The sequence below is a fragment of the Arachis ipaensis genome, chromosome B10 (genome assembly GCF_059453495.1).
Source record: "Arachis ipaensis isolate K30076 ecotype BB chromosome B10, ASM5945349v1, whole genome shotgun sequence".
Classification (NCBI taxonomy): Eukaryota; Viridiplantae; Streptophyta; class Magnoliopsida; order Fabales; family Fabaceae; genus Arachis; species Arachis ipaensis.
This window is the reverse complement of record NC_142435.1, coordinates 53804804-53824217: the sequence shown is the minus strand read 5'-3', so window position 1 is coordinate 53824217 and position 19414 is coordinate 53804804.

Sequence of the window (19414 nt, the reverse complement as noted above, 5' to 3'; positions counted from 1 at the left end):
TAGAGAAAGAATTTCTTAGTGAGGCAATAACTCAAACACCTTGGTTTCAACTTAGAACAGAGAACAAAAATAAAGAAAATGCTTGATCTAGACTTCTCACCCACTTAATCATTGTTGATCTAATCAATCCTCGGCAACGGCGCCAAAAACTTGATGAGTATTTTTGTGGAAAAACGAATTTCTCCAAAACACCCAAAACTAACCGGCAAGTGCACTAGGTCGCATCAAGTAATAATAACTCACGGGAGTGAGGTCGATCCCACAGGGATTGATGGATCAAGCAACTTTAGTGGGTGATTAGTTTAGTCAAGCTATCATTTAAGTGAGATTGGGTGAAATTGTAACCAACAGGAAGTAAAGGACAATGAATTTAAAGTTGCAGAATGTAAATTGGCAAGTAACTTAAAGAGCAAGAAAGTAAAATAGCTGAAACTTAAATTGCAAGAAATATAAATTGCATGAAAGTAAAGGGGACTGGGTGCAGGGAAATTAAATGAAAGCAGTAAATCAAAGCTTAGAACAATTGCAAGGAAATTAAAATTGCATGAAAAGTAAATTCAGATCACAGTGGCTCAAATGTAAAATGCAGAGGAACACACGTGCAGGAAAGTAAATGAGATTTGCAGCAGGCTTAATGTAAATTGAATTGAGGAACCGAACAGAAAATGAAATGCAGCTCAATTGCAAAATCTAAATGAGAGGTTGAAGATCTCAGGAAATCAATGAGACTAGAAAACAAGTCTAGATCTCAATTCCTTCCTTGATCCGCTAGCAGACAAGATGCAGGAAAATTAAAGATGAAAGCGATGAAACGAACTTTGATTCAAATCACAATTCACTTGAAAGTTTGCAGAAGAAGAAAACAAAGAGAATTCTCAAGGTGAGATTGAAATAGAATTTCTTCAATTCTCAACCCAAGATTCAAAACAAAAAGAAAAACTAAAGAGAGAGAGTTCTGTATTCCTAATGCTCCCTAGTGGAGCTCGCCCCCCCAAATAAAATGAAACAGATACCTATTTATAGGCATTTTTACAAAAATGAAATTCAAAACAAATTATAATTAAAATAAAATTTCTATTCTAACAATCTCTTGTGCCTTTGAGTGGTGTCAATTGGGCCCTTGCTCTTGATGGAATTGGGTTGATAGAGGCCTTGGTTGATTGCTCTTGGAGTTGGAGAGAGAACCAATGTGAACCGGGTTGTGAATCTTAAAAGCTTGAGTAAAAGTTTGAGTAAAAGTTTGAGGTAAACTTTTACTCAAACTTTTTACACCAGCTGCTCCATTCTTGCTGCTACCAACGTTTGAGCTAAAGTTTGGGTTGAAACTTTTGCTCAAACGTTGGCCCCCTTATGCACACTCATGGCGCTACTTTGTCCTCTTGTCAACGTTGTCAATTTTATGCCCACTATAAACTATTATATATGGTTGGAAAGCTCTAAATGTCAGCTTTCTAACCCAATTGGAATCACCTCAATTGGACATCTACAACTCAAGTTATGCTCCTTTGAATATGGAATTGGGTAAACTTGAGTCATTGAGTATGATGGAATTGGTGCATTGAGAACTCATGGTGATCAATTTGATACCCATTGATGCTAACCCACTACTAAGTTAATTAGTAGGTAGGTTAGGACTTAAGAGTTGATGTGATCAAACCTATTTGACGTACTTCAAGCTTAGGAGTAAATGTTACATACTCAAAGCTTTTGGAAAGTAGACTTAATAGGTTGGCCTCTCATAATTATCAATATTCGGTTTGTTGACAAGGATGGTGATCTCGATTACCTAAGTCTTAGCCAAGAGTTCTCTATTTTGCTTACTTTACTCACTTGCTTGATTTACTTTCTTGCCATCTCATGAACCAAAACCCCCCCCTTTTTACCCCTTCATAGCCAATAACTAAGCACTACATTGTTTCCTAGGGAGACGATCCGGAGTCTAAATACTTCGGTTAATTCTTATTGGGGTTTGTTCTTTGTGACAACCGATAATTTTTTGATAGTGAGAGTTGTTCGTTGGTTTGGAGGTATGTTTACAACGAAGTAATTCTTTTCTATAAGAAGAAATTCTAGACCATCGAGCAAACCTCGTTATCAGCGTGCCACACCTTCGATACCAAGTGGCACGCCATAGTGAAGGTTCCTCCTGGAGTGATGAGCTAGCGTGCCACGCCCCTTGGCTCAAGTGGCCCGCCCATAGTAGGTGATGGGTTAGGCGTGCCACGCCCAACCTGGTGTGCCACGCCCCTTAAGTGTCCTCCATTGTTGCTCTCTGGAACTTAGTACTAGCGTGCCATGCCCAGTCCCTGGCGTGCCATGCCATGTGAATGCTTGAGACTCCCTTCTGAATTTTAGTACTGGCGTGCCATGCCTAGCTCCTGGCGTGCCACGCCACTGCATTTTTTGTGACGTTTGCTCCAAGTGCCACGCCAGTTTCACACGACCAGCTTCTTTGTTGCTTTCTTCCCATTTTTTATGTCTTTTTCACCTGAAATTCAGCACAACTCATCTCAAAGCAATGTACCATAATATTCATCAAATAATGCATGAATTGCAATGATCAAATGAGATTTACGCTCTTTTATGGTCCTCTTTATACAAGAAAGAAGGGTAGATGATGCAAGTCATCAGAGGGGTTAATTTAGGGTTGCGCATTTTATACAAGTTGATAATGGCATTTTAAAACCACCAGAATCCAAAACAACCGCTGTTAATTACAAATTAATTACAGCAACAGTAAGAAATGACATAATATTCAAGTATTAGGACGTTTTTATAGAACCCCCATAATATTAATGCCATTTTATATCATTTTTTGTAGTGGAAAAGCTCAAAAATATGTCACTAGGTAAGTTTTCGATCCAATTCCACAATTCCAAAATCTTAATGCATGAAATAGGTGATGTAAATGAAGGGCAATCATAAACATGTATCATCACCTAACAAAAAAAATGCATTGATAATTCACAAATTGCCTCATCATAAATAATGAGATCAAATCACATGGTGGCCAAAACATGCAATTTAAAAGATTTAGAAAGCTTGAAGGCAGTGTACAAGTACTTGGTATGCTCAAAATTAAGCATTAAGAACTCAAAACCAAGTAACAAATTGTAACCTCAAAAAGAATCCAACAATAACTATTAACAAAAATGATGCCAAAATAACACCCTATAGTAATTAGCAGCAATAAACAGTAAACAAGATTAATAATGCAACACTTATAATGGAAATAGAAAATTAAACAGAAATTAAACTAACTAAATAACTAACTAACTAACTAACTAACTAACTAAAGGAGTTGGTGATAGATGGTGATTAGTAGTGTTGGATGATGGTTGAAGGAGGGAAAGAAAAGAAGAGAAGAGGGAAGAAGGAAAGAAATGGAAAGAAGAGAAGAAAAGGAGGTGGGTGAAACAGGGCAGGGGTCACGCGTACGCTTCATGTCACGCGTACGTGTGAATTGCAGAAGCGAGGTGCGACGCGTACGCATCGTCGACGCACACGCGTGAGTGAAGAGAGAGATAAATGACGCGTACATGTGGATCACGCGTACGCGTGGGTCCAAATTGTGCTAGACGCACAATTTCAGCACCCTACCCGCGTAACTCCCTGGTTTTTGGACTGCGCCTGAAAAATTTGGATGTGATGCATACGCGTGGGCGAGGCGTACGCGTGAGGGGTTGAAATTCTTGGGGTCATGCGTATGCGTGATTGACGCGTACGCGTGGCTGGGTGCCCTGTTTTTCAAAATTTTCCAAGTTCTAGCACCAAACCAAGCATTCCAGACCTCCAAATAGCTACCAAAACACCATAAAACCTTATTTAACATACTAGACTACTAAATAAACTTAACTAACTAAACAAAACATGAAATCAAACTAATTTTACCAACATTTACAAAAAAGAAAAATGAAAAGATGTTACCATGGTGGGGTGTCTCCCACCTAACACTTTTATTTATTGTCCTTAAGTTGGACTTATGGGGAGCTCTCATCAAGGTGGCTTGTGCTTGAATTCATCTTGGAACTTCCACCAATGCTTGAATTTCCAATAAGCTCCATCATTCAAAATTAATAGCTCCAAGCTTTGATAGAGTTCTTCACAAACCATGAGCTCCCAAAATTGATTATCTTTGTGTGATCTGGGATCCCACACTTTGTTTTAACACCCGTCTTCAAGTTGATAATCATGATTCCATCCGGGTGGTTTAGCCTTGGAATTCTCATTTAAGCTTCCAAACAACTTCCTAGACCCATTCAATGTAGCATGACTCCAACCCTTGCAATTCAACTTTGAGCATGCAACCATATTGAACCTAGAATGATATTTCCAACCACTAACCATCTCCCTTTTGCTCTTTAAGTCACAAAGAGCTCTAAGTTTCCCATCCGTCTCAAGTAAGCCATATTCAAGTGGAATCATAAAGTTTAGAGATAAGAGATTTACCCACTTGAGTGAAAGGATGGATGGTGATGGCTTGGGGAGAGGTGTCTCCCATGTCCTTGCAAGCTCTACTCCCTTGTGCTCTTCCTTGACAACTTCCACCTCTTTGCAAGCTTCTTCAATTTCAACCTCTTCCTCTTGGTAGCTTTCTTCTAATTCAATCTCTTCTTCATTGCTTACCAAGGGTATGGGAGGTTGTGCACATTCTTCTATGACCTCAATTTCATGTCCAACGGGAGAGGATTCAATTGTAGATAGAAACTCATCAATGATTGAATCCATCTCTTGATCAACCTCTTCAACCTTTGAGGGCTCTTTAACTTTTGGTTCCATGGACTTTCAACATCTCCTAGGTCTTCAACCACTTCTTCGTCTTTAACCTATACGGCTTCCTCCAATTGTTCTAATTCTTACTTTAACTCCTCTTCTTCATCTTGAAGCTCCAAGTTCACTCCCTCACTATGCTCCTTGGTTGATCCTCCACATTCGTCAATGGGAGTATGATAGAGAAGATTTGAGCCAGTTCGGAAATTAGATAAAATAATTCCGTTGTGAGTATAGTCCAAATCGACAATCTATCCTCTCAATCAAAGTTTGATCTTTTCCAATTCAAAACATATAAACCGAGAGTCTTTCAACCTCGAGTCGTTCTCCCTCATGGATGCAATTGAAGTGTTACGCTCTTGGTTGTGAGGACAAAGGGGTTTTGAAATCAAGAAATAAAAGATTAAAAGAACTAAGAAATAAAAGAACTAACAAATGATCAAAATTGATATAAATGCAAATAAAAAGGAAGCTAGATCAAAACTTAGAGAAAATGCTATTAATGCATGAAAAGCCTTGACTTGGGAATAAGAGGATCCAAGGAATCCTATCATCGTCATCACCACAACTATAACAACTATGATGAGTCAATCTCACTTAGTTAACCTCGAACATCGAGGAGTAGGTCAAGCAAGTATAATTGACCTTAATCCATAAGTCCTAGCTAACTTACCAAATTAATTGGTAAAAATCTAGCGTCAATAGAAACAAGAGTCAACTAACTACCCAAGAATTGCCACTAAATGTCGGACATTATGACTCTAGAATCCTAGGAACTCAAATTCCAAGTCAAGGTGTGAAAATCTACTCAAAATTACCAAGTGGCATTTTCACAAACACTTGGTGGGTTATAAAACCAAAATATAAGAAATTGCAAAGGAAAATGAAAACTATAACCAAAATATTCACAATATGAACAATAGACAATCAACCAAGCATAAAGAAAGCTTAAAACACTAAATTCATCAATCAAAACTTTAAGATACCAAAATTGCATATATAAACAAAGTAACTTGAACCATAAGAAAATAAAAGCAAAAGATGTAATTAAAGAGAAATTGAGAATACTTACAATAAAAGAAGCAAAATCTAAGATCAAAGCTTGAAACTATAAAATGCTACAATGGAAATAGAAATGAAACCCTAGGAGAGAATTTCTACACTACTCCTACTCTTATTCCTACTCTTAATTATGTTGTAAAACTACCTAATATGAAAGCTTATGTCTTCATATGGCTTCAATTTCCCTTGATATAACACTTCCCATTCAGCATCAAGCCTTCCAAAACTGGGCCAAAGGCCCCCAAAATCGCGGATCACATGTTTCATTAATGAAACCACGTGTAGGGATTTGTGCGTACGCACACTTTACTGAATGTTTGCCTGTGCGTACGCACAGAGGGTTGTGCGCACGCACACATCATAATTCCTTCTTGTGCGTACACATGGGAGATTGTGCGCACGCACACTTGACTGTGTATGCTTTTCCTTGTTTTCTTCATGTGTTCTTCCTTGTATATGCTTTCTTCCACTTTTACCAACCCATTCTTGCCTAAATGACGTGAAATCACTCATAAAACATATCACGGTATCGAATGGCATGAAAGTGGAATTAAAATCACTAACTTAAGCATAAAAACACATGTTTTCACATTTAAGTTTAATTTAGGGATCAAACATAAAAGTATGCTATTTTGGTGCTTAAGTGTGAGTTTATGTGATGAAATTTATCCAATTGAACGCAAAAATTTACCATCAAATATGGACTCATCAGAGTACTTGGGATGCATGAGCTTAGATGGGAGGCCATGTGGTTAATGGCTTCCGCCATGGTAGCAACCATGACTTCTAGCTTGTTTAGCTCCTTTTGCTTCTCTTCTTACCTTTGGATATAAGAGCTAATATCTCTTTGTTATTCTTGCAAGAAGGCATGAAAAGCTTCATCCCCTGAAGGCGGTGGTGGAAGAGAGGGTTCATTGTTTGGGAGAAAGGGTTCATAATTGGAAGGTGGTTCATCTTGGTAAGGGTATGGAGATGGTGTATATCGAGGTGATTCTTGGGAGTAATGGTGTTGGAATGATTGTGGTTCTATGTATGGTTCATATGGCTCATAAGGTGGTTGGTATGGTAGATAAGGATTAGGGTCATATGGAGGTGTTTGGTGGTAGGAGGCTTGTGAGTATAGTGCTTCAAAACTATGTTGAGAAGGTGGTTCACAAGCATATGGTGGTGGTTGTTGATAATCATAAGGCGGTCCACAATAGCCATTGGATTGGTATGCATCTTGGAATGACTCTTGCTCATAGTACATTGGTGGAGGTTGTTGCCATGAAGATTGATCATATGCTTGAGGCTCCTCCCACCTTTGACTGTTCCATCCTTGATGCATGTTCTCATTATAATTTCCATTCCCTACAACATAGTTAGAACCAAACTCATAGCCAAAGTGGTGAGAATTCATAGTAGTGATGTGCGGAAAACGATCCGACACAAAACTCACCGGCAAGTGCACCGGGTCGCATCAAGTAATAATAACTCACGGGAGTGAGGTCGATCCCACAGGGATTGAAGGATTGAGCAATTTTAGTTTAGTGGTTGATTTAGTCAAGCGAATCAAGATTTGGTTGAGAGATTTGTGATTTGCAGGATTTAAATTGCATGGAAAATAAAGGGAATGGGAAATTTGCATGAAATTAAAGAGAACTGAAATTTAAAGTGCTAGATCTTAGAGGGCAAGAAATTAAATGGCAGAAACTTAGAACGCAAGAAATGTAAATTGTAGAATCTTAAAGTGCAAGAAATGTAAATGGCTTGAATTGTAAAGGGAATTGGGAATTGGATTTGCAGAAATTAAACAAGGAAGAGTAAAATTCAACACACAGAAGAGTAGAAGATGCCTTGGGTTGAATCGGATCTAAAACAGAAATATAAAAGAGCTTGAAAAGCAGTAAACAAAGAAATTGAGAATGGGAATCCAGATCTCAGGACTCAAGAGACTAGATAACCAAGTCTAGATCTCAATGCCTTCCTAGATCCAACAAGAACAATTGCAAAGGAAATGAAGAAATGTAAATTGCAGAGAAAGTAGAAGTAGAAGCAATTAACAGAAACTGAAATTTAATGATGCGGAAAATTAAACAAGATCCCAAGGTGAGATTGAAACAGAATTTCTTCAATTCTCCACCCAAGATCCGAAGCAAGAAAAGTAAAGAGTATTCAAGCAAGAACAAGGAAGAAGAGAGATCAATTCTTCTCCTCAAATTCTCTTGAATTAAGACAACAATGCCAAAAATGTAAAGGTGAGCTCTCTACAAAACTACCTAATCAAAACCGAAAAGAAAAGCTCCTTAAAAACTTAAATCTTAAGCTATTTATACACTTTCTTCAAATGGTCTTCAAGCCTTGAATTGGGCCTTTGCTCTTAATGGAATTGGGTTGATAGAGGCCTTGGTTGATTGCTCTTGGAGTTGGAGAGAGAACCGAAGTGAACCGGGTTGGGAATTATAAAAGCTTGAGTAAAAGTTTGAGTAAAAGTTTGAGGCAAACTTTTTACACCAGCTGCCCCATTCTTGCTGCTACCAACGTTTGAGCTAAAGTTTGGGGTCAAACTTTTGCTCAAACGTTGGCCCCCTTATGCACACTCATGGCGCCAACGTTTGCGAAAAAGTTTGAGGCAAACGTTGGCGCAAACTTTTTGTCTCCAGGGTGTGTTGCTGATGGCGCCAATGTTTGCCAAAAAGTTTGAGGCAAACGTTGGCGCAAACTTTTGTCCTCCAGGGTATTGATTTGTGATGCCAACGTTTGCCAAAAAGTTTGAGGCAAACGTTGGCTCAAGCTTTTCTCCCAAAAGTTTGAGCTAAAGTTTGAGGCAAACTTTTGCTCAAGCTTTTTGTTCCCTGGTGTGTTTTCACTTATTCTGAAAGTTTGAGCTAAAGTTTGAGGCAAACTTTTGCTCAAACTTTTTGTTCTCTCTTGCTCCTAGCTATTCCTTCTTGCTTCAACCTTTCTCCAAGCTTTCTTCACCTATCATCAATCAACCAAACACATCAAAGCTATGCTCAAAATCACGAGTTTATCATTCTTTCATAATATGTGGCAATTATAGCATAAATCCTCATGAAATTGCATTAATTCATCTATGGTTGATTAAATCAAAGGAAACATGGAAATCTACCCAATTGGCTTGCTTATGGCTCAAGAAAGTGCATAAATCAATTGAAAACAAAAGAAAAAGGCTAGTGAAACTAGGCTAAGATGACTTGACATCACAACACCAAACTTAAAGCTTGCTTGTCCCCAAGCAAGAAATGAATTATTGAGAAGAAAGAATGAAATGGAAGATGATGTTCATGCTAGCAGAGTATTATTGGTAGTTCATGGGGTTTTATGTGGATATGTAAACACTCACTTCTTATTGACTCTTAGGCCTAGAAAGTCTTCTTCAAGCATCAAGCAACACACTGCTATGACCTCTCATTATTCCTTTATCCTTGGCTATTATTTTGTTCATAAGCTTTATTTGAGTGTCATGTGTAACAAGTTCATTGATTTTTTTATACTTGACACATTATTCACTATAGACACTTGGCTCACATTCCTTCTTAAAACATTGATGCCCATCACCTCTTTGGGTTACTAAATGCCTTGTAGTTAGGTTGCTCTTGATAGTGGATTTTCAGCTGATGATCCCGGGTTAGTTAACCCAAGTCACCAAGTGTTGATGCACTCCAAAGAGCTTAATAATCCAAGCAGATCCTAGTACAAAGACACCACAGGCATATATTCTAAGGTTCAAGCTATTGGTGTCTAGCTTTGTTTCTTTTTGTTTTTCTTTTGTTCTGTTGCCATTTTTGGCTTTTTCTTTTCTCTCTTTTTTTTTGTTTTTCTTTTTAACCAAGGACTTTTATTTGATTGAGATTCATAGACAGTAGGCCACTTTCTACTTAAGAGGAGACATCCTAGTTCTCTTATTCATTAAAAGTGAGCTATTATGCAATCACACATTCATACCACCACTTACTTTTATTGTACTTCTATCTAACAGAGAACTATCTCACTTCACATTCAAACATTTCTTTTATTGAATTAAAGATGCAGGGGACAAAGCATGCTTTTTGTTCAGTGAAAGTAAACACACAAGCACACACATAGGCTAGCTTACTTATTTTAAGAGAAACAAACATAATGCAAAGACTACTAAACTAACAGTTACTGTTAAGATGGGCATATTCACACTTCCAATTTAAAGCAATTCAATGCTGATGGAGTTAAGTGACAATACAACCTCTTGGTGGCTTCTTCTTCTTTTCTCTCAGCTAATGGTGTGTAGCCTTCCCAAGAGAGTAATTGAATTCCTGCAGTGTTAATGGAAGTTGCTTGTTTCTCAAGCCCTTAGGTGACTGATTAGTGTGTAAGACTTTCTTGTAGGCGTTTGAACTTACATTGGTGTGTGAACACCAAACTTAATCCCTTGTCATGTTTCTCATGCATTAAAATATCCATATGTGAAAGCTTAAGTCTTTGCTAAAGGTAATAAAACTAAAAAAAACAATGATTAAATGATTTATCAGATTGCTTGGAGCTAGTAACCCTTTGTGCAGAAGGTGAGAATGTGCTTTGAAATGAGATTTTTGTGGAACACCAAACTTAGAATCCTTTATTCTCCCTTAAATTGTTTTGGTGTAAAACACCAAACTTAGCTCCTTGCAATACATACCAATCATTCAACCTTTTTATTGAAATAGCTATAAAACGAAAATTACCTCAGGTTGGGTTGCCTCCCAACAAGCGCTTCTTTATTGTCATTAGCTTGACATTCTTCAATTCTTTTCAAGAAGGTTGTAGGTTCTGAACCTCTTTTTCCTTATCCCATTGTCCTCCCAAGTACAGCTTTGCTCTGTGACCGTTTGCTGTAAATTGACTCTTTGTTGCTTCATCTAGCAATTCAATACTCCCATAAGGAAAAACCTTTGTCACCAAGTACGGGCCAGTCCACTTAGACTTAAGTTTGCCAGGGAAGATCTTAAGCCTTGAGTTATACAGGAGCACTTGTTGTCCTGGCTTGAACTCCTTCTTTGTGATCTTCTTATCATGCCACCTCTTAGCTCTTTCCTTGTATATCTTAGCACTCTCATAGGCTTCTAGCCTGAATTCATCTAACTCATTTAGTTGTAACAACCTTTTCTCTCCTGCAGCTTGGGAATCAAGGTTGAGGAGTTTAGTGGCCCAAAAAGCTCTGTGTTCCAGCTCTACAGGGAGGTGACAGGATTTGCCATATAATAACTGAAAGGGTGACTTGCCAATAGGGGTTTTGTAAGCTGTCCTATATGCCCATAAGGCATCTTCTAACTTCCTATCCCAATCCTTTCTCGTGCTTCCCACTGTTTTCTCTAAGATCTTCTTCAGTTCCCTATTTGCGAGTTCAGCCTGGCCATTAGTCTGAGGGTGGTAAGGTGTGGCTACTTTATGGATTACTCCATATTTGTGGAGGAGTTTCTCCATCTGTTTGTTGCAAAAGTGACCACCACCATCACTAACTAGCCCCTTGGGCACTCCATATCTTGTGAAAATGTGCTTTTTAAGGAATTGGAGGACAATCTGTGCATCACAGGTGGTTGTGGCTATTGCTTCCACCCACTTTGATACATACTCTACTGCCACCAGGATATATCTGAAAGAGTAGGAAGGAGGAAAAGGTCCCATGAAATCAATGCCCCATAAGTCAAACACCTCCACTTCCAGGATGAAATTTTGAGGCATCTCATTTCTCTTTGTCAATCCTCCAGTTCTTTGACATTCATTGCATTGGTGAACAAACTCTCTGGCATCCTTGAAGATGGTTGGCCAATAAAACCCACTCTGTAATACCTTTGCAGCTGTTCTCTCTGGTCCAGAGTGTCCACCATATGCTGAGCCATGGCAATGCCATAGTATGTCCTTCATTTCACTTTCAGGGACACACCTCCTAATCATTCCATCAGAGCATCTCTTGAATAGAAAAGGTTCATCCCACAAGAACTTCCTTGCTTCATTGAGTAATTTCTTCATTTGTTGCTTGGAAAATTCTTGAGGTATCTTCCTTCCTACCTTGTAGTTTGCTATGTCAGCAAACCAAGGTGTTTGTTGAATTTGGAAAAGATATTCATCAGGGAAGTTCTCATTTACTTGATGTGGTTTGTCTTGCTTAGCTTCTTGTGGCACTCTTGATAGATGATCTGCTACTTGATTTTCACTTCCCTTCCTATCCCTCACTTCAATATCAAATTCTTGTAGCAGCAACACCCACCTAATAAGCCTTGGCTTTGAATCCTGTTTAGACATTAAATACTTGAGAGCAGAATGGTCAGTGTATACTATAACTTTTGAGCCGATCAAGTATTGTCTAAACTTATCAAATGCATATACAATTGCTAAAAGTTCTTTTTCAGTGGTGGTATAATTTTTCTGTGTTTCATTCAACACTTTGCTAGCATAATATATGACATGATGTAATTTGTCCTTCTTTTGTCCCAGTACAGCACCGATAGCAAGGTTGCTTGCATCACACATAAGTTCAAAAGGTAAATTCCAATCAGGGAGTGTGATGATTGGTGCTGTAATGAGCTTTCTCTTGAGAGTTTCAAAGGCATGTCTACAGTTATCATCAAAAATGAAGGGAACATCATTCATTAGTAAATTGCTCAATGGTTTTGTTATTTTTGAAAAGTCCTTGATGAACCTTCTGTAGAAGCCAGCATGCCCAAGAAAACTTCTTACTGCTTTCACATTAACAGGTATAGGGAGTTTTTCAATAACTTCTATTTTAGCTTTATCAACTTCTATACCTCTACATGACACTTTATGCCCAAGAACTATTCCTTCCGGAACCATGAAATGGCATTTTTCCCAATTCAACACCAAATTAGTTTCTTGGCATCTTTTCAAAACAAGAGTTAAGTTATGCAAGCAAGTGTTAAATGAATTTCCAAAAACAGAAAAGTCATCCATGAAGACTTCTAAAAATTTTTCCACCATATCAGAAAAAATAGAAAGCATACACCTTTGAAAAGTGGCTGGGGCGTTGCACAGCCCAAAGGGCATCCTTCTATAGGCAAAAACTCCAAATGGGCATGTGAAGGAGGTCTTCTCTTGATCCTTGGGGTCCACCACTATTTGATTGTAACCAGAATACCCATCCAGGAAGCAATAATAAGCATGGCCTGCTAGTCTTTCCAACATTTGATCGATGAATGGCAAAGGAAAATGATCTTTTCTTGTTGCATCATTCAATCTCCTGTAGTCTATGCACATTCTCCACCCAGTCACTGTCCTAGTGGGGATCAACTCATTCTTTTCATTGGTGATGACTGTCATTCCTCCCTTTTTTGGCACAACTTGAACCGGACTCATCCAAGAGCTGTCTGAGATTGGGAAGATTATCTCTGCATTCCATAGCTTCATCACTTCTTTTTGAATCACCTCTTTCATGGTTGGTTTGAGTATTCTTTGAGGTTGAACCACAGGTTTTGATTCTTCCTCCAATAAAATTTTATGCATGCAAATAGCAGGGCTGATGCCTTTGATGTCCTCAATTGTCCACCCCAAGGCTGTTTTGTGAGTTTTTAATACTTCAATCAACCTTGCTTCCTCATCCATGTTCAAAGAGGAATTTATAATCACTGGTAATGCCTCTGCTTCCCCAAGAAACACGTATTTGAGGTGAGGAGGGAGAGGTTTCAACTCCTGTTTTGGTTTATCCTCTTTCTTGTCTTCAATGAGTATTTCTATCACTTCCTCTCTTTGTTCTTTCTGATGCTCCAAATAGTCGTCTTCAAACATTTCTTCTACCATCCCTTCTATCATATCCACATTCATGTAGTTTTCTTGCTCTGAGGGGTGTTGCATTGATTTGAAGACATTGATTACCATTTGTTCATTATGCACCCTGAAGGTCATTTCTCCCTTCTCCACATCAATAGTGGTTCTTGCTGTGGCTAGAAATGGTCTCCCCAAGATGATTGAGCTGCTTCCTTCCCCTTCTGTGTCTAAGATTATGAAGTCTGCGGGAAAGATAAACTTTCCAACCTTCACTAGTAAATTATCCACAATACCATTAGGTGTCTTGATTGATCTATCAGCCATGACTAGTGACATCCTGGTGGGTTTAATTTCTTCTATGGCAAGCTTTCTCATCAATGATAGAGGCATCAAATTGATGCTGGCACCTAGATCACACAGGGCGTTTTCCAATGTTATCTTGCCTATGGTGCATGAGACTACAAAACTCCCTGGATCTTTGAGCTTTGGTGGGATACCCATCTGGATCACAACGCTACATTCTTCAGTGAGCATGATAGTTTCCTTTTCTTGCCAACTTCTCTTCTTGCTGATTAGCTCCTTCATGAACTTGGCATATAAGGGCATCTGCTCCAGTACCTCAGCCAAGGGAATATTTATCTCCAACTTCTTGAAAGTCTCAAGGAACTTGTGAAATTGTTGGTCCTTTACCTCCTTGTTGAATCTCTGGGGATATGGCAGTGGAGGTACAAAGGTCTTCTCTGCTTGTTGCTTTTGATTCTTTGTTGGCTCTTCAATTGCTTCATTCCCCTTTTTTGGAATTTTTGATTGTTCCTCCTTTTCTTGAGTTTGCTTTGAAGCTTGCTTGCTTGCCATTGCATCATCATCATTGGCTTCCTTTGTGTGTGTTGGCTGTTCCTCTTCTAGTGGTCTCTTGCTGCTCTTCAATGTTCTCCCACTCCTTAATTGTATTGCCTTGCATTCTTCCTTAGGATTTGGGATTGTGTCACTCGGCAGTGAGCTTGAAGGTCTCTCAATAAAAATCTGTTTGGAGATCTGCCCAATCTGCCTCTCTAGGCTCTTCATGGAGGCTTCATGGTTCTTGGTTGTTATTTCCTGGTGTTTCAACATTTTGTCTATCAAGGTCTCCAAGTTAGTGAGTCTTTGAGATTCAGGTGATGCTTGTGGTGGGTTGTGAGATGTGGGTGGTGGATGGTAGGCATTTTGGTTGGTAGATTGGTTATTGGATTGGTACTGGTTGGGGTTGGGGTAATTATTTTGAGGTTTTCTGTAGGGGTTCTGGTTAGTTTGCTGCTGGTTGTGGTTTTGGTTGTTTCTTGAAGTGTTTTGGTTTGAGTTCCTCTGCCATGGTTGTTGGTTTTGGGTGTGATTATCTCCCCATCTGAGGTTTGGGTGGTTCTTCCAGGATGGATTGTATGTATCACCATACACTTCATTTGGTCCTTGGTTGTGCATATACTGTACTTGCTCTTGTTGTTGTTCTTCTTGAGTTTCTTCATTTTGCCCCCATGTGGATGATGGTTGGCTTGTGTTAACTGCTGCAACTTGGAGGCTATCAATCCTCTTGGTCATTTGCTCAAATTGTTGTTGAATTTGCTGCTGCATCATCTTGTTTTGAGCCAAGATTGAGTCCACCCCTTCTAGCTCCATTACTCCTCTCCTTTGTGATGGTTGACGATTTCTTTGATGAGCAAAGAAATATTGATTGTTGGCCACCATGTCAATAAGATTTTGAGCTTCTTCTGCTGTTTTCATCAGTTGCAATGATCCTCAAGCTGAGTGGTCAAGTGATTCTTGAGCCTTTAGAGTGAGTCCTTCATAGAAGTTCTGTAGCTTGTCCCACTCAGTGAACATTTCTGGTGGACATTTCCTCAGCAGAGCCTTGTATCTCTCCCATGCTTCATACAGATTTTCAGCATCCAATTGCGTGAATGTTTGCACCTCAGTCTTCAGCCTGATGACTCTTTGAGGTGGATAGAATTTGGCTAGAAATTTAGTCACCAAATCATCCCAGCTAGTGATGCTTCCTTGAGGAAAAGTTTCAAGCCATTGTGCGGCCTTGTCCCTTAATGAGAAAGGGAACAGCAGAAGCTTGTAAGTTTCAGGATTCACGCCATTGGACTTGACAGTGTCACAAATCCTTAAGAAGGTAGATAGATGCTGATTTGGATCCTCCAATGGTTCTCCCCCAAACGAGCAGTTGTTTTGGACCAATGTAATGAGTTATGGCTTCAATTCAAAGTTATTTGCATTGCCATTAGGGGTGAGAATGCTGCTTCCACAATGTCTAGCATTTGCAAAGGTATAGGAGGCCAATACTCTCCTCTGCTGTGGGTTATTGTTAACCCCTCCTCCTGGATTAGATGGATCTCCTTCCATCTCGTGATATTCTTCCTCAGATTCTTCCTCTCCAACAATATTTTTCCCTCTTTCAGCTCTTTTCAACCTTCTAAGAGTTCTCTGGTCAGTTTCAGATAAAACAGGAATGGATCTCCCTGTACCTGACATACAAACAAAACAAAAGAAACACCACCAATAACTCTTCAGTCTATTGCTAGAACGAAGTTTAGTTTAAGCAAAATTTCAAACAGTTAGCGTGTTAGTCAAAGATTAGAGAAACAGAAAATAAAAATGCTAGATCTAGATCACCACCTCACTTAATCATTGTCAATCTAATCAATCCCCGGCAACGGCGCCAAAAACTTGATGTGCGGAAAACGATCCGACACAAAACTCACCGGCAAGTGCACCGGGTCGCATCAAGTAATAATAACTCACGGGAGTGAGGTCGATCCCACAGGGATTGAAGGATTGAGCAATTTTGGTTTAGTGGTTGATTTAGTCAAGCAAATCAAGATTTGGTTGAGAGATTTGTGATTTGCAGGATTTAAATTGCATGGAAAATAAAGGAATGGGAAATTTGCATGAAATTAAAGAGAACTGAAATTTAAAGTGCTAAATCTTAGAGGGCAAGAAATTAAATGGCAGAAACTTAGAACGCAAGAAATGTAAATTGCAGAATCTTAAAGTGCAAGAAATGTAAATGGCTTGAATTGTAAAGGGAATTGGGAATTGGATTTGCAGAAATTAAACAAGGAAGAGTAAAATTCAACACACAGAAGAGTAGAAGATGCCTTGGGTTGAATCGGATCTAAAACAGAAATATAAAAGAGCTTGAAAAGCAGTAAACAGAGAAATTGAGAATGGGAATCCAGATCTCAGAACTCAAGAGACTAGATAACCAAGTCTAGATCTCAATGCCTTCCTAGATCCAACAAGAACAATTGCAAAGGAAATGAAGAAATGTAAATTGCAGAGAAAGTAGAAGTAGAAGCAATTAACAGAAACTGAAATTTAATGATGCGGAAAATTAAACAAGATCCCAAGGTGAGATTGAAACAGAATTTCTTCAATTCTCCACCCAAGATCCGAAGCAAGAAAAGTAAAGAGTATTCAAGCAAGAACAAGGAAGAAGAGAGATCAATTCTCCTCCCCAAATTCTCTTGAATTAAGACAACAATGCCAAAAATGTAAAGGTGAGCTCTCTACAAAACTACCTAATCAAAACCGAAAAGAAAAGCTCCTTAAAAACTTAAATCTTAAGCTATTTATACACTTTCTTCAAATGGTCTTCAAGCCTTGAATTGGGCCTTTGCTCTTGATGGAATTGGGTTGATAGAGGCCTTGGTTGATTGCTCTTGGAGTTGGAGAGAGAACCGAAGTGAACCGGGTTGGGAATTATAAAAGCTTGAGTAAAAGTTTGAGTAAAAGTTTGAGGCAAACTTTTACTCAAACTTTTTACACCAGCTGCCCCATTCTTGCTGCTACCAACGTTTGAGCTAAAGTTTGGGGTCAAACTTTTGCTCAAACGTTGGCCCCCTTATGCACACTCATGGCGCCAACGTTTGCCAAAACGTTTGAGGCAAACGTTGGCGCAAACTTTTTGTCTCCAGGGTGTGTTGCTGATGGCGCCAACGTTTGCCAAAAAGTTTGAGGCAAACGTTGGCGCAAACTTTTGTCCTCCAGGGTATTGATTTGTGATGCCAACGTTTGCCAAAAAGTTTGAGGCAAACTTTTGCTCAAGCTTTTTGTTCCCTGGTGTGTTTTCACTTATTCCGAAAGTTTGAGCTAAAGTTTGAGGCAAACTTTTGCTCAAACTTTTTGTTCTCTCTTGCTCCTAGCTATTCCTTCTTGCTTCAACCTTTCTCCAAGCTTTCTTCACCTATCATCAATCAACCAAACACATCAAAGTTATGCTCAAAATCATGAGTTTGTCATTCTTTCATAATATGTGGAAATTATAGCATAAATCCTCATGAAATTGCATTAATTCATCTATGGTTAATTAAATCAAAGGAAACATGGAAATCTACCTAATTGGCTTGCTTATGGCTCAAGAAAGTGCATAAATCAATTGAAAACAAAAGAAAAAGGCTAGTGAAACTAGGTTAAGATGACTTGTCATCATGTAGTAAGAGCAAATGAAAACAAAATCTAATAAGAAACAAAGAAAACCAAATCCTAAAACTAGCAAAAACTAACAAACAAACCAAAATCAAGCTATTCACAATATTAACATATATACAATATCCAATAACAAGCACAAATTGTAATTCCCCGGCAACGGCGCCAAAAACTTGATGTGAAAATTTTTACTGGTTCAGAATTTAACAAAATAATTTCGTTGTGAGCATAGCCCAAACCAACAATCGATCCTCAAATCAAAGTTTAATTTTGGTTGTCACAAGTCCAACCCAATAAAAATAACCGAGAGTATTAGTCCCAGGTCGTTCTCCCTAGGAATTGCAATCGAATGCCAAATTATTGGTTATGAGGTCAAAGGGGGTTGGTTGATAAAAGGGTAAGAAAATAAATGGCAAGAAAGTAAAGCAACAATTAAAGATAAAAAATACTAAAAAGAGGCATTCATGGCAAGGCTTGAGAATCTAGGTTTTCTATCCTAGTTATTAATTATCATGCAATAATTAACAAGAGCTAATCATATTTAGTCATCTCCAACATTGAAAGAAGGTACAATGTTATCTTCAACATAGGAAAAGTCAAATAAGACTAGTTAATCTTAATCCAAAAGTCCTAATCAACTTACTAATTGAATTAGCAAGAGATTAGAGTCAATGGAAATAATATTAACTAACAACTCTAGATCACCAACTTGAGTTGGGTATTAATGACTCAAGATTACCCAATTTCTATTTCCAAGCCAAGAATGCTCAAAAAGCTACTCTAACATCCAACCAATCATTTTGTCAAATATTTGGAAGGCATAAAAGAAAAGCATCATAAAATTGCAAGAATAATAAATCTACAACTACCCAAAGCAAGAAAATAACAATAAAAGCTCAATTAAACATCAATGACATGAAAACATAAAATTGCATTAAAGAAAATCCAAATTAACAAGAGTGCTCATAAACATAAAAGTAACCAAACTGAGAAATTAACAAGAAGAAATAGGGAAATCAAGACAATAGAACAAGAAATTGTAAAGAAAACAAGATGAAAGCAAGAATTAAACCCTAAATCTAAGAGAAAAATTAACCTCAAGAGAAAAATAGTTTCAGAAATGAGTTGGATTTGGGTCTGGAAAGCTCAGAAATTGCCCCCAGCGAATTCACTTTAATGAGGTCACGTGATCAGCGTCACGCGTGCGCGTCGTCGACGCGTGCGCGTCGGTGGCAAATTTTCTCCTCACACGTACGCATGGGTGACGCGTGCCACAAATGTCCTTTTCACGCGTACGCGTGGATGACGCGTGCGCGTGGCCCTGAGTTCTCCAAATGCTCATTTCTTCATAAATTCTCCACTTTGCATGCTTTTCTCTTCACTT